At 47.0% G+C, this 15,731-nt stretch overlaps 1 protein-coding gene across 1 annotated transcript in view; it reads left to right on the forward strand.

Annotated features, from left to right (window-relative positions):
• The first annotated feature begins 232 nt into the window (after positions 1-232).
• LOC308158015 (signal-induced proliferation-associated 1-like protein 1) overlaps positions 233-15,731 on the forward strand; it is a 53,245-nt gene continuing 37,746 nt past the window's right edge. The window contains 1 exon segment of the mRNA XM_080531607.1: positions 233-281. The gene's annotated coding sequence lies outside the window, so the exon portion shown is untranslated.

Here is a 15,731-nt window from a genome sequence, read left to right on the forward strand (position 1 = left end):
AGGGTGATTGGGAATGATCTCATCTCTACAGCAAAACTGCATAGCGCATCGAAGAGGCGAACCCCGTAACTTTCTATCCAACTTTCAAGTTGCATGTCTGAATAACGACGCCGGGACAATTGTGATTTCTTACAGGAACGGAAACGTCTCTTTTTTTAAGACTGAAAAGACTTTCCTGAATTGGAACACTGGAGGATTCTTACTAGTAGAAACAATAGGGGGGAAACGCGGAGTAGTATTGTGCGCCTGAGCAACGCGCAGAGAGGGAGAGAGGAGAAAAGGTGAGTCGGGAACACAGCGAAATGCAACGGGGACTGTGATGCATGCATGCATGGTGTTTTGGGGGGTGGTGGTACACGGTTGGCAAGCGACATCTGCATGATCACTCGGGGGGTTTTAGATAAGGATAATTGTGTGTGTCCTGGTGAATCGTAAAGCTACAACGTTGAACGTGTCCAGAAATGAGGAGGGAAGGAACCAGATATGGGGGATCATTCGAGAGGTTGCTTTTGTTGGTTTAGATCATTGAACGTGACTAGGACTGTCAATGTTGGCAATGTATCCTAATGTTAGGGGATCGTTGGTATCATCACGTATGTCAAGGACACGTGCATTGAGGGTCCTGTTTAGGTGGAGCGATTTACAGGTGGTAGGTAGTGTGCTGCAGCTCTCTCTCTCTTTGTAGCCAATTCCCTAGCAAGCTATTCAGTTGAAGCCTATTATTTTTCACAATATTGATATGTTGGGGGGGCCCCCCCTTTGTCAGAGACAAGACTACCCAGTGGTTAAACATCTAAAGGCAAACACTTACAGTTAAGCTCTCAGAATATGTCCAGGCACAATACACACCCCCACCACCACCACCCAGGTGGAATGAACATATCCCCATACCAGTGAAGCAACTTGGTGGTGGAGGAGGAGGCCTGAATGGGGGAAAAGCAAGGCAGCAACACATCATAGGTTGATCTTAATACCGATCAACATAAATCATGTTCTGTACACATTGCACAACCAGGTAGAGAGATTGTAGCCCCATTCTTGCTCAACCCGTTGAGGACAGAGGCCTATTCAGCCTAAACCTGTCAGTGAGAAGCTGGGAGGCAAGACCTTTTTTGCAATATGACATTATCTGTTTGCTCAATCAAATACGGATAGCCTACTTGATACTTTAGGGGGGGGGGGGGGGGTTTCACAGACGAGGCTTTAAGCCTGAACCTAGACTGAAAAAAACATCTTCAAAGGAGATTTTTTCTTTACATTCAAAGTGGGATTCAGTCCAGGACTGTGAAACCAGCATCTATATTTGCTGGTTGGATGTTCCCCAATGTTATTGTGACAGATAAAAGCTTTTCTTTTTGTGTGCAACCTTTTTTTCGAGACACCATAGAATAGAATAGAATAGAGTTTTTTTGGGGGGGACCTCAAATGCCTCGCTAACCAAGTATTTCACAGTAAACACAAAGCTATCTCTTGAGTCTTTATATAGGACACAAGCAAGATTTGGCAGTGAAGGGGCCTGCAGTGGCAGATCTAGATTCACTTGCACACGCACACACGCACACACGCACACACGCACACACGCACACACGCACACACACACACACACACACACACACACACACACACACACACACACACACACACACACACACACACACACACACACACACACACACACTTCTGCTTGGCCACTTTGGCAAGCTGCTTCTGTCACAGTTTTAGTGACTGTCACAGAGAGTCCAAACGCAGTATATTTAGCACACTGTTTGTTTGCTGTGTTTGTATATCTTCATACAAGTTTCTGCCCTTTGTGGAAGTGTATGAAAATCATCTGCAAATGAGTTGTAGGCCTATTGTATGAACTGCCCATTGCATGCTCTCTCTCTAGCTGTACTGCTGTCATCATTTAAATGGGACATTTGATTGGTTGGGGTGGGGTCAGTCAGGTGGGTAGAGGAAGAGCGTTGTCTTGCGCTGGGGCCCCATCACAGAAATAGAAGCTTTCTTGATGAGCTTAGCTGACTCTGGCTGGCATCAGATCAGGTCTAGTAGCCATGACAATATAGGACATCTTTCGTTGTTTTTTGTATTTTTCTCTTCTTGTCTCATATTAAGCTTGACGTTGCAGCTGGAGCTCAACCATGTTAAAATGCATATTGAACTGGTGCTTCCCCGTTGTGATGTGGTGGTTTTCACTTTAAGCCTCTAGCTGCTTCAGACAGGGCAGTTTGATCACTGTAGGGAAAAGCCTCTTTCTATTTTAATCTCCCATGATAGGCCAACCTGCCTCCTGCATTGGGCTATAGATAAAAATATCACTCAAGGTTAAAACAAGACAGTATAGCCTAGCTGTTAGCCTATATGCTCCTCACAGATCCCCCCACTAGAGAATAATAATAATAATAATAATAATAATAATAATAATAATAATAATAATAATGTTTTTATTTGCCATGTAATCAACTTGTTAATTGTTGGAATTTGGTATTTCTTTGCTCAAGGCACAGGGTATATACATAGTCTGACCCCCTGGAACAATTTCGGCAGCTCCCACCTGAGGAGGGGATCGAACCACTTCCACCACAGGGGCGGCTGCGGCGCAGGAGGTAGAGTTGCCGTCTATGATCACTAGGTTGGCAGATCAGCGGTTCGAGCCCCGGCTGGCCACATGTCGAAGTCTCGACTTGGGCAAGACACTGAACCCCAAAATTGCTCCCAGTGAGCGGGCCACATTGGTGTGTGAATGTGTGTGTGAACAGGTGAATGAGAGGCCGCTGTAACGCGCTTTGGAGCAGCATTAGAGCAGCAAAAAAGGCGCTATATAACTGCAGTCCATTTACCATTTTACTTCCGGTTGCTAGCCAGCCTCTCTAACCACTAGGCTACCTCCGCACCAGAGTCTGAGATGACCGTCGATCATCACTGACCAAGAGGAAGCTGCCGGTCAAACCACAGGTCAGGCTGCTCGCTAGGAATCCTGTGGTCCTCTGTGGTCCTCTGTGGTCCTCTGTGGTCCTCTGTGGCTCATGGCGCTAACAACACTTAGGTTCTGGGTTCGATTCCCGCCGGTTTAAATCCATACTGTAAAATGTATGCACTCACTGCAATGTAAGTCGGATAATAGCGTCAGCTAAATGGCCTATATTAAGAGTCCACCATATCTGAACAAACTGACTCATAATGATAAGGATTTAAGTGCCTGAGCTTGGCCAATAATGTTTTCCCAGACAGTTAAACATATCCCTTTTCTGATTAAATGTTAAAAAAACATTAAAAATCTATACTATTTTTTCCCCCCAAAAGTGACCAGGTCCAAAAGGCACCAGGTTAACAGGATTGACCCAGGAGGACATCCTATAGCCCCAGTGTCCTGCAGCCTCAGGAGAGTGACAGACAGCAGGCTGACAGGGTGTTACTCCTCAGGCTAGAGCTGCTTGTTGGGAGTGCTGATGATGGATGGCTCCCTGGGTTGTGTTCAGACTGATTAGGGATGGTCAAGGTCCTTAATGACACATTTGGACGTGTCCGAGAGAGGTTGATGGGAATTGGGAAGGCCTGCCTTGAGTGAAACTGGAACCTGTCCCATATTATAATTATTTTTTGTTCTTTGGCATTTAGCAGACGCCTTTATCCAAAGCGACTTTCAACTCTTACATTTGTCAAATACAAGTAACTGAATCATCTATCCATCAGTCTTCGTAAGAAAAAGTAATCTATGCTATTGCTAGGGCCAGGGGCCATTGGCAGTCACAATGCAAGAAGAAAAATATGTATTTACAGTAGAGAGTCTGTACAGAGGGGTAGAGGGTCTGTACAGGGGGGTAGAGAGGATACAGAGGTCTTAGGAGGGACAGTTTATGTGTAGCCTGAGGAGATGTCCCTCTCTCCCCCACTTCCTTGTCTACTTTCATGGTATAGAGGGTCATTGTTTCTCAATTCCATCATTTCTCTTCCCCCTCAGTAGGCAGTTGTCTATTTAATGATAGTAATGTCTTTGTATAACGCCTTCTCACTCTCTGAGAGAGCCGTTTCCCTGCTCTGCGGAGTTATGGGGTTATGTTTCTATTGTCTCTTGTGCCCTGGTTGGAAGGGCATGGCGTGAGCGTGAGCATCGATGGGAGAACCGACAGGAGAAGCATTGTACTGGTTTATAAAGTGCCACTCTCTGGAAAGTATATTCTGTAATTATCTTAAGTGCCCGTCATGAAATACTTGAAAAACTGAAAAAAACTAACTGTCAGCTTTGTTCATAAGAGTATTGACTCAATGTTCAGGTAGTGCATGTCAAGGTACGATTAAAGAGTGGGCCAGGCCTACGTCCTGGCAAACGAAGTACCTTGAATGATATTTATTGAAGGTGCTCGACTGTTTGCTTTCAGTAGAGGATAATCCATTTTCATAATTCTCATTAGAAAGTCCACCTTCCATTTTCAGTGGAATTGTACTTGATATTGATGATATGCCAATTTTAGGTTTTTACTCGTAAGAGAATTGTAATAGGATAAATAAATTAAATCCTCCACAACGTTCATTTCTCTTCCTTGACGGTTCTTTTACTCTCCGGTTGGATAGATGATTCGCTTACTTAAACAAATGTATTCTTTGTAATTGGTTGCTTTTGATAAAGCCGTCTAGCTAAATGCTGTGAATGTAAACGTAGCTAGGTTGTATTGTGCTGCTTGAATGGGCACTTCAGATTCAGGAGACTCCCTTCCCTTCTGCCGGAGCTCTTCACGGCTGAACCGTGGTCAAAACAGACCTTGAGAGGCGACCCTGGAGGGTCCGATACAGCAACAACCCTGGTGTCAAGTACACTGCTTTCTTTGTTTTTCTTTTTCAGATAATATCGGACTCATGACCATGACGTGGTCCTCTGTGGCTCAGTTAGAGGTAGAGCATGGCGCTGATAACGCTTAGGTTGTGGGTCCGATTCCCGCTGGGCCCTACCTGAAACATGTATGCACTCACTGCAATGTAAGTTGGATAAAAGCGTCAGCTAAACAACATATATTAAATGCCATATATTAAATAAATCACATGGTTTTAACTTTTGGCCTGGCCTGACCCACTGAGGGGTATAGAATGCAGAACATACTGTCATACTGACTGTTGATGGTAAAACGTCTGACTTTGATTCAAAGTGTGAATTAAGCCAAGTTAGTTAATCACAGACCAAAAAGACTGGAAAGTGGAAATGACTTTTGCTTGGTGGCAATGGGGGGGGGGGGGGGCGTCCGCCGTTCTAACCGTGTCACCATTCTTGCTGAATGGGGCTGATAAAGCTGACTGCGATGAGGATGCCCAGGGGTTTGTGGTTCCTGTTAAACTGTTGGAATGCTCCTGCTTTGTCTGGCTGGGCGTTCGCTAGCCAACGGAACAAGCGAGAGCTCGGAGCTCACAATAGAGGTGATGTAATCTCTTTCAGCCCGCTGTCACAGAATAAACGTAGAAGAACAAAGGAAACTGCCCCCCCCCCCCCTCTCTCACCGCCACGTTTAGGGAACTCCGCCGGCCTCACAGAAAATGCAAGGCAACTGCTAACTGTGTTTTTTTTTACTGTACAATTATTCTCTCGGCTATGAGGTGTGGAGTGGAGCAGGTGCAGCAGTTGTTGATTACAACAGTGGCGGTTTGGGTGACGAGGTGTCTGTGTTGTGATCGCTAGGCCTCACCTGACTCCTTGACTGACGAGACGCAGGCCTTGCCCAGATTGTCGTCTACGCCTACTTGCTGCCAATGAACTTGTGTAACCTGAAACTCAGAGAGGGAGTGATGTCCCAGCTTAGCCTAACCCTCAACCCCCGTTAAGCCTAACCCAAAGCCACAGTCCCGCCACCAGACATGGTGGAGTTTCCCCTCTAGAACTCTGGCTCACTCTGGCCCGACAAGTGCTGAAAATACAAGATACAAAAGAGTATACGTGAACCTTGCCTTTGGAATGACCTGGTTTTCTGCGTGATTTGGTCATAAAATGTGATCTGATCTTCATCTTCAAGTCACAAGTATAGAAAAACACAATGTGCTTCAGCTAATAACGACACAAACAATTGTTATAATCTTTCATGTCTTTATTGAACACACCCATTGAACAAGTAAGTGATTGGATTTAATGACAGGTTGAACCTCCTTTGGCAGCAATAACCTCAAGCAAGCACTTACGGTAGCTGCGGATCAGACCTGCACCACACCAATTTTGAACCATTCTTCCTTACAGAACTGCTTCAGCTCAGCCATATTCTTAGGATGTCTGGCGTAAACGGCTCTCTTGAGGTCGGTTCACAGCATCTCTATTGAGTTACGGTCTGGGCTCTGACTGGGCAGGGTGGAGGGGGGGCGGGGGGCGGGGGGGAAACAAATCTCAGACAAACAACCACACAGAGGGGGAAAAAAACTAAAATGAAATGGAGTCCCAGTCCCAGATGATGATGATGTGTGGCTGCAGGCTATCTCTCCTGACATAGTGATGATCTGCCTGGTGTTGTCTGAACATGCCTGTCGGTCTCGACAGTATCACTCTGCTAGGCTTGCGCCCCCCACTCCCCCTCCTCCCTCACACTAGAGCAGACAGGCAGACAGACAGACAGACAGACAGACTGACAGCGCTGCTCTATAAACACAGAACAAGGCCCAGGCCCCCATGCAGCAGAACAGCGATGGCTCCTTCTCCCATACTGCTCACCACCACCATCACAGAGCTTTACTGTTGTCCCTCCTGTGAGGGCAGAAACCTGAGAGGCAGGCAGGGCAGGCAGGAATGTCAAAGGGATTGGTCAATATAGCTGAATCCCGGATATCTCAATCTGCAGACAGGTCTGTTCAGCTAGGCCTCATTCCTCCACGGCCATGAACGTTCCAACGCTTTTTTTCCGTTGGTTGTTGTTGTTTCTCCCAGAAGCAGTCGTGTGTGTAGTGAAACTGGCATTCCGAGCGACCCAGCACCACATGACTTCTCCTCTGAAGTGATTCTGTGTAGAACACACACACACACACACACACACACACACACACACACACACACACACACACACACACACACCCATGCTCATAAGCATACACACACACACACACACACACACAAGTTGAAACACTCACTCACACTGAGAGACACACACACACACACACACACACACGAGTTGAAACACAGACACACACACACACGCTAGTACACACACACACAAGCTAATACACAGACACACACACACACACACACACACACACACACCACCACCACTTCCGCTCCCCCTGATACGCTATGTAAGGACACGGATTGTTAACAACATTTCTGGAAAAAGTTTCACTTTCAGTTATTTTTCCCACCCTCCTTTTGTCAGCTGCATCCCGACTAGCAGCGATGCCTCCTCGTGTTGCTCCGAGATTCCACATCCTCTCTGTAGTTGAAACACGTAGTGCGTTTCCACCCTGTAACGTTGTTGAGTTCCTGCGCTGCTCTGGGGGCATGGTTGGTGGGGGGGGGGGTGAGGAAGGAGAGAGAGACACTTCTTGGCTCCCAGATTCTTCGTTGTCTTGCGTAGAGATGTCAGGGGTTTGCATATCAAACAGAGATGTGTGGTAGGGGGGTGGGGGGACTGGGGACAGAATGGAATAGTCCACTTTAATTGTGTTTTGTTTGGTGTGGAAGGATTCCCAGATGAGCAATACCTCTCTCTCTCTCTGGTTACTGTGGTCTCACTGTCTCTCTGTGAGGTCTCTCTGTGAGGTCTGACTGTGATATGTTATGGTTGACACCTCATTGAGAATAGAGCAGTGGGTGATGTATGACTGCCCTTAGACTGTCCTTAACATTTTCATTCCACGGTGGGAGTCTCGCTGCTACAAACCCCGAAACAGCTCTGCAAACAGGCACGGATATAGCAGAGAGAAAAGAAGGGGATCTGGACTCGGTTTGTGAAAGCAATTTCAGTCTGATAGCTTCTTCTTTGATTGAAATGACTGTCGTAACCTACTATGACATATATATTATGCCATTGTTGTGCCTACATTTTCACGTAAATAAACGGTCCGTATCAGCAAGACGGAGATACTTTCCATCGTTTCCCCGTGTGGAGAGAGAGAGAGGGAGAGAGCAGATCAGGCCAACGCATAACAAACATGGCTGCTGTTCCAGGCTCCCCTCCCAGCCCGTTTCCTGTGGACCTTGTCGAGGTATTCCTGGACACCCCTTGGCCACCGCTCGGCTGCCGGAATGCGATACATCCAATCCAAACTCTCCTAAGCATGTCTGGTACTCTCCAGTTATACATAGCCATACCATAACCATAACCATACTAAGTGTGTGTGACACTTCTCTCTTAGTCTGTTTTAACTGTCAACAACAACGCCGCCGCCGCTCCTGTAGTCTAGAAAGGAGATCATAAAAAAACTAACCGACTCTTAATCTGTGCACACTGCACACGGAGGCTGAAAACTGCACTGTCACTGTTTGTCATACCGGTTAAAGATGCGTACGGTGAGATGTTACACTGCTCTGATTACGGGAGGAGCTGAGTTAAAAGGGCGGCCTTTTTTATCTGTCCCGATACATCACACACAGCTGATGTGTCAGGAGGAATGACAGGCAGTTGGGCAGATCAAACGTTGTCACATGAAAGGCTTCGTGCCACCGCGGCTCACGCGGAGGCAGGGAGGGGTCCTTTGTGATGTGGGCCGTCAGCGCGGCAGGTGGGCAGGTGTTTACGCGGTGGCGGCTCAGCAGATAGCTAGCTCCGCTGCCTTGAATGCTAATGACTTGGAGGGGGGAGTCTCCGGGGATCATGTACTGCAGGAAAGAAAACACCTGCACCTGCTCACCCCCCCCCCCCCCCCCGCACTTTACCCAGGAGGTCACTGTAAACAACGGCTGGTAGGACCGTAAGGTCATGTGACCTGAGGGTCAGGTGGTGTTTGATGACCGCGGCGGCGAACCTCGCTGTTCTCTGTTGAACCCAGGACAAGGCTCTACTCTCACAGCTGTGAATGGTTTCTGTGTGTGTGTGTGCGTGTGTGTGTGTGTTTATGTGTGTCAGCCATAGAATATCTCAATGGACTATGTTATTTAATTAGTTAATTATACCATATTACGTGTGTGTGTGTGTGTGTGTGTGTGTGTGTGTGTGTGTGTGTGTGTGAGTGAGAGACTGAGAGTGAGTGAGAGACTGAGAGTGAGTGAGAGACTGAGTGAGTGAGAGACTGAGTGAGTGAGAGACTGAGTGAGTGAGTGAGAGAGTGAGAGAGTGAGTGAGTGAGTGAGTGAGTGAGTGAGTGAGTGAGTGAGTGAGTGAGTGAGTGAGTGAGTGAGTGAGTGAGTGAGTGAGTGAGTGAGTGAGTGAGTGAGTGAGACAGAGAGAGAGAGACAGAGAGAGAGAGAGAGTGAGTGAGAGAGTGAGTGAGCCTGCCTGCCTCTGTAGCGTGTGTGTGCGTGCGTGCTCCTGTTATGTGCAGATGCAGATGAAGGATCACACAGAGCTCAGGCCGACTTCGTTCTCCTCCTCCAGACTTGTGGGGGTTCGGAGCCGTGATTATCAGAGGTGAGGGGACACGCGGGGGTGTGTTAATTGCCTTCCGCACTCCCGTGAACCAAGACAAAAATGCAGGAATTGGAACAACTGTCAGATGTTGTCAGCCTAATAAAGCGTATGTTAATCTTTAGGCCTTTTTTGTGTTTTTTTTCTTTTTACTTTGAATGAGACGGTCTCCCTATTTTCTTTTTTTGCTTTGTTCTGCTTGATGGGAACAGCCTCCACCCTAGGAACAGCCTCCACCCTAGGCCCTGTGTGTGTGTGTGTGTGTGTGTGTGTGTGTGTGTGTGTGTTGTGTATGTGTGTGTGTGTGTGTGTGTTGTGTCTGAGTCTGTGTGTGTGTGTTGTGTGTGTGTAGATGAGTTGTGGCTTGTATGGAAATGCCTTTTTGATGTCCTGTAAAACAGTCCCAGTTAGTTAGTTAGTTTCCAGTGCTGGCAGGCTGGCGTGTGTGTTGGGGCGCTGCAGTAACAATGCAGGTCAGCAGCAGCGGTGCAGCAGCTTGCAGGCTCGGACGGCGCAGGTTTCCTGGCACGTCGTCCAGTGTGATTTAGCACAGCAGCAGCACTCTCTTATGCAACGCCGCAGCCTGAGTTATTAGCTGCACAAATGACTGTATGAATTGACTGTATGAACTGACTGTATGGATTGACTACAGTGGCTTCACTGTATAGGCTACAATAGAACTGGAGGACAAGCTTCAAGCTATCCCTGCAACCACGGCAAAATCAATTGCAGGAAGCAGATTATAATGCAAACAAAATGCTGTTGTGGAATTTCTTGTTGCCTGGTCATATACCATTATAGCCTATTCCATGTAGTATATAATAAACCATATAGCCTATCTCTACCATGTACTATAAACCATATAGCCTATCTATACCATGTAGTATATATCATGTAGTACACGGTATGTGGATTTGAATCCCCATCGGTACATCCTCCAGATGTGCTTTACGTGTGAAAGGAAGTTAAAGCGCTGACTTTGTTAGCTCTCCTCACAGCCAACTGTTATTCCCCCCCCCCCAGAAGATGCAGATTGTTATTGAGCTGTCCGTACCTGCCGCTGTGTAACCGGAGGGGAGGGGACTCCTGTCATCAGCCCCTCTCTCTCTGTCTCTGAATCAGCTCTTCCTCCTCTGTGGGATTACTGTCATCCTGCTTCCTCAACGACTTGATGTGCTTTTCCTCTGTCGTCGTCCCTGCCCCCCCCCCCCCCCCATGACAACACAACACACCCACCGTCGCCACGGTAACTAACTTTCCCCTGGAGTCAGCAGCACCAACGGCGGCCCAGTGCCTCAACGTCGTTAAAATGCTTACGACGCTCCTGTAGGACCTTTAGAGCTGTTGGAGTCGCTACTAGCCTCCTTCTAGCTTTCAACAGGGAACTTTAATGACTGAAAACAACCCCCATCCCCCCCCTCCCCTTTTTTTTTTTTTTCCGTTTGAGGGGTTAATTAAAACAGGCAACAACAAAAAAAAATATGCGGAGCAACACGTCGTCTTGTGTGGTAGAGAAGCAATTAGTGTCTGGGAGCTGCAACAAGAGCTGTTTGGTGGGGGTGAGGGGGTATGGGGATGAGGGGGGTGGGGGGTGAGGGATGAAGGGATGAGAGGGTGAGGGGGTGGGGGAGAGGGGATGAGGGGGTGGAGGGGTGGGTGAGGAGGTATTATTAATGAAGCGTTCACCTTGAAGCAGGGTGTGGCCCGTGTCCTCCTGTGTGGCTGCATCCATCATTAAAGCGGTCGACACGTTGATCTTTAAACACATGCTGTTTGTCTCTCATTAATCCACTTGTTATATGATTCATTATTCTTAGCCTAATTAATTCACGTTGATTAGAAATGAAGGGTGAAGGGTCACTAGTATGTATTGTATTTAGGGTTCAGAGAGTAATGTGAAAATAGTAAAATCACAAAAAGAGATTTTATCTCAGTTAGATAATGAGGCTAACTTGGATAGGTTAACAAGGGTTAACCCCCATGTTTTTTTTTTAAGCTGTTTAATTAATAATAATGTGGGAAATATAGTTGTTTGCATTCTACTAGCCTCAGGTGCGTGTGTTTGGTATAACAGGTTCAGACTAACATGGGAAAATGTGAATAAAGCCAAATCAATAAAGCTGGTTGTATCTTAATGAGACTGACCTGGATAGGTAAAGGTTGAATACAAAGAAAAATCACTTTCTGTGTAAATGAATAATAATGTTGGTCATAGTTTTTCTCTCGCTGTCCTCTCTGTCAGCCTCAGGTTAGCTGCACTGGTGGTGCTGGGTCAGACAGCAACTCAGGTAAAGGTTGAATACAAACAAAAATCAGTTTCTGTTTCTAGGAATAATACTGTTATAGTTTCGCTCACTGCCGCTGGGTCAGACAGCAGGTCAGGTAAAGGTTGAATACCCAAAAAATAATCTGTTTCTAGGAATAATAATGTCGTAGTTTCTGTCACTGGTGCTGAGTCAGACAGCAGTAGCTTACGGTGGCGGCCGCTTCATATGTTTACTCAGCGGGCTCCTGACCCTTCCCATACCGCCTTTTTTCCAACTGCCACAGCGCCTCATCTCACGTCACGTCACCTCGGCAAACCTGCCCGGACAGCTCGCGTCAACGCCGGTGAAAATAACCTGACATGTCACTCTCTCTCTCTCTCCCTGCAGAAAGAGATTCTTTAGGGAGAGGGAAAATTGTGAAACCATAACAGCGCAACGCGACGATGACTCACCCGGTTAGCTTCGGGTAGGATTCATACATGCGTTGTAACGTCTATCGCGAAGCGTTGTGTAGGGTAACTCCCGCCAGGGGGGATATAACACTTTCTTTCCGCCCATTTTTATTTCTGTGTATGTTCTGTTATCTGATATCATTATCTGTTATACCATCTGTGTTATGGCAACAGAGGTGACGTTTCTGTAACCGACAGGCGCTTTGCCAACATTGACAGACTCTAGCGGTGTGCGCTGTTTGAGCGCTAACCATGTCGTTAATAATGAACAGATCGTTTTCATTAGGCCCTGAGCTTTACATTTTCCTCGGTCTGTCTGTCTGTCTGTCTGTTTGTCTGTCTGCCTGTCTGCTTTTGCCCCGGTGCTGCAGTTAGACCGACTGCGATAGGGGTAGTGGGGTACTTACAAACCTCACAGGGGTTTGTCATATTGACACCTCTGCAGAGGGAATCTGTCAGGTCATTGTTAACTGACCCCACGGTCTGTCTCTGAAACCACTCTCAGTGGACACTCTCTGTCTGTCTGTCTGTCTTCTTTCTCTCTCTGTCTCTCTCTCTCTCTGTCTCTCTCTCTCTGTTTCTCTCCCCTGTCTCTCTCTGTCTTTCCCTGTGTGTCTCTCTCTCTCTCTCTCTCTCTCTCTCTCTCTCTCTCTCTGTCTCTCTCTCTGTCTGCCTCTCTCTCTCTCTGTGTCTGTCTCTCCCTGTGTCTCTCTCTGTCTCTCTCTGTCTCTGAAGAGAAGGCTAAAAGGTGACAAACTTGTCACCTTTTAGACGTTTTTACCTCAAAATAGGTCAGCAATTTTCATAAATGTTCTTTGTTTTCAGGCAAAAAAATATGTTGTCAGCTTTTTGGGCCATCACCAGTTTGCATCCCTGGTCTCTCTGTCTGCCTCTCTCTCTCTCTCTCTCTGTTTCTCCCTGTCTCTGTCTCTCTCTCTCTGTCTCTCTCTCTCTCTCTCTCTGTGTCTCTCTGTGTCGCTCTGTGTCTCTCTGTGTCGCTCTGTCTGCCTCTCTCTCTCTCTCTCTCTGTTTCTCCCTGTCTCTGTCTCTCTCTCTCTGTCTCTCTCTCTCTCTCTCTGTCTCTCTCTCTCTCTCTCTGTGTCTCTCTGTGTCGCTCTGTGTGTCTCTCTCTCTCTCTCTCTCTCTCTGTGTGTGTCTCTCTCTCTCTCTGGCACATATTCCCCCCCACACACACTCTTACTGTTATTTCCACAGGACATATTGACTTAATATGAAAATTGAGGCCACCATCCTTTTTCATACCCGTGACTTATCGACGTGTGTTTTGTTATGATGCTAAATATGGTCATGCAGAGTTAGGACTCCAGAGTTGTCCAGGGGTCTGTAACTTCATTGACGTCCCTGTGGTATTCCCCCCCCACCCCAGTGGCCTCCTGTTTACAGGAGTAAATGGGTGTTTTGGCGCCAGGCCAGTTTGGACTGGTACTGGGCACTTGATCAAACCACCGCTAACAGACAGCCTGGCACACACAGCAGCCGGGCACAGATAGCTCGGGGACACACTACTGCGTGTGCCCACACTCCCCCCCCCCCCCCCACACACACACACAGACACACACACATACACACACTACTGTACTGCATGTGCCCACACTCCACACACACACACACACACACACACACACACACACACACACACTACTGCATGTGCCCACACTCCCCGAGGCATGTTTCAACGCAGTGCCACTCGGGTCGAACACACACGCACATATACACACACACACACACACGCACACACACACACACATACACAAAACACACACACAAACCAAATCATCTCTTTTTACCACCGGTAATAAGACCGTTAAATACAAAATTCCTACATTTCCTTTACAAATAGGTCTTCACCACACTCCCCCATCTCTGCTGGGATTGGGGGGGGGGCATTGATTCAGTGCAGCAGTCAAATGACTCCACAGAAGCTAACAGTAGCGTAGTGTGTGTGTGAGGGAGGGAGAGAGAGAAACTCCCCCTTTGTTGCCCTGCTGGTGAATGACTGTCATCTGAGGCTGCGCTGATAGCTGCCGCGGGGCTAGTGGCTGGTGTTTGGCTCGCTACCAGGCCCCTCGCATCTGGAGAGGCTGAATTATAGGACGCAGACACACAACTATTCACCCCTACTCTCTCAGTCACTGGGTTAATTATACTGCTATGCTATTCTATGCTATCGGTTGCATTTCAGCCCCTCCCTCCCTCTCTCTCTCTCTATGTTTTGTTGTTACTGCAACCCCGCCACCCCCCCCCACTTCCTCCCCAACCTCCAATTGAGATTAAGGGGATATTTCCATATTTCAAATTAGGGATGCTCCGATCTGGATTTTTGGGGCCGATACCGATCACCGATTTTTTTCCTCAAGATCAACCGATACCGATACCGATTTTTAAAAAAATACATAACTGTAGGCCTACTGACTGGATAGCCTACATATTATTTGCTTTTTAGACAAAAGTTTTGATCCATTAGGCACCAAGCAAACGCAGACCCATTTTTATGGCATAGTAAAAGTCTGGCCTATCACCCAGTTAGGGCCTGAAGCCCAAGTCAGTCGATATGGCTGTATAAAAGACATCATAAACGTGGCCTTCATGGTTTACATACTGTTACGTCCTCCTATGTTTTCTGTTCAGTTATCTGTCTTCCCCAGGGAAAAAAAAAAAAAAAGATCGGTTTTTGCGATCGGCCATTTTTGCCGATCACCGATCGAGTCATTTGGAGTGAAATCGGCCGATTTAAATCGGTGGCCGATAAATCGGAGCATCCCTATTTCAAATCCGTATTTACTTCATCATTGAGAAGGGATTATGTACCTTTGTTTGGGTACATTGAGGAAGGTGACAGGTGTTACAAAGAGCTGCTGCTCCCCTGCTCTAGCCCACTCTGCCCTATTTATTTTTTTGACGTGCCGCTGAGAAATGTTCCCGTTTCCATCATCATGGGCAAAAAATAACTGTCCTGGTTGCTCAACTCTGCAAGGCAAACACTTTGGTCAAGGGTTCCAAACATTGATTTCATTGTGTGTTTTGTGGACACTGACAGAAAGGACAAATATAGCAACGCTGTAACAAAGTTATTTGACAACATTTGAGTGAACGGTTGGTGAATAGGGAGTTATTGTGCAGCGTAAACTGTCATAGGGGGAGAGAGAGAAAGAAACACAGTTTTTTTTTTTTACTTCCTCAGAAACTAGGAAGTAGGAAAGAAAGGTCAACAACACTAATAAGCATACAATTGAAACAGCCCCTGTCACTTCTCACAAACCGAACCGCGGTGAACCCTGGCAATATGCCTGTGTCATAAACAGAAACTGAAATTCAAATCCGTTTCTCACAGAGACACAAGCAATACCTAGGCCTACATACAGTCACAGATCTTTTTTAAACAAAATATATCGGGGAATGAGGGAAATCATATACAGTGACTTATTGTGCAGGGTTCGACATCGGGTGGGTGTATGGAAATGGCTGTCAGC

Source organism: Nansenia antarctica (genome assembly GCF_963989245.1).
Source record: "Nansenia antarctica genome assembly, chromosome: 1".
Classification (NCBI taxonomy): domain Eukaryota; kingdom Metazoa; phylum Chordata; class Actinopteri; order Argentiniformes; family Microstomatidae; genus Nansenia; species Nansenia antarctica.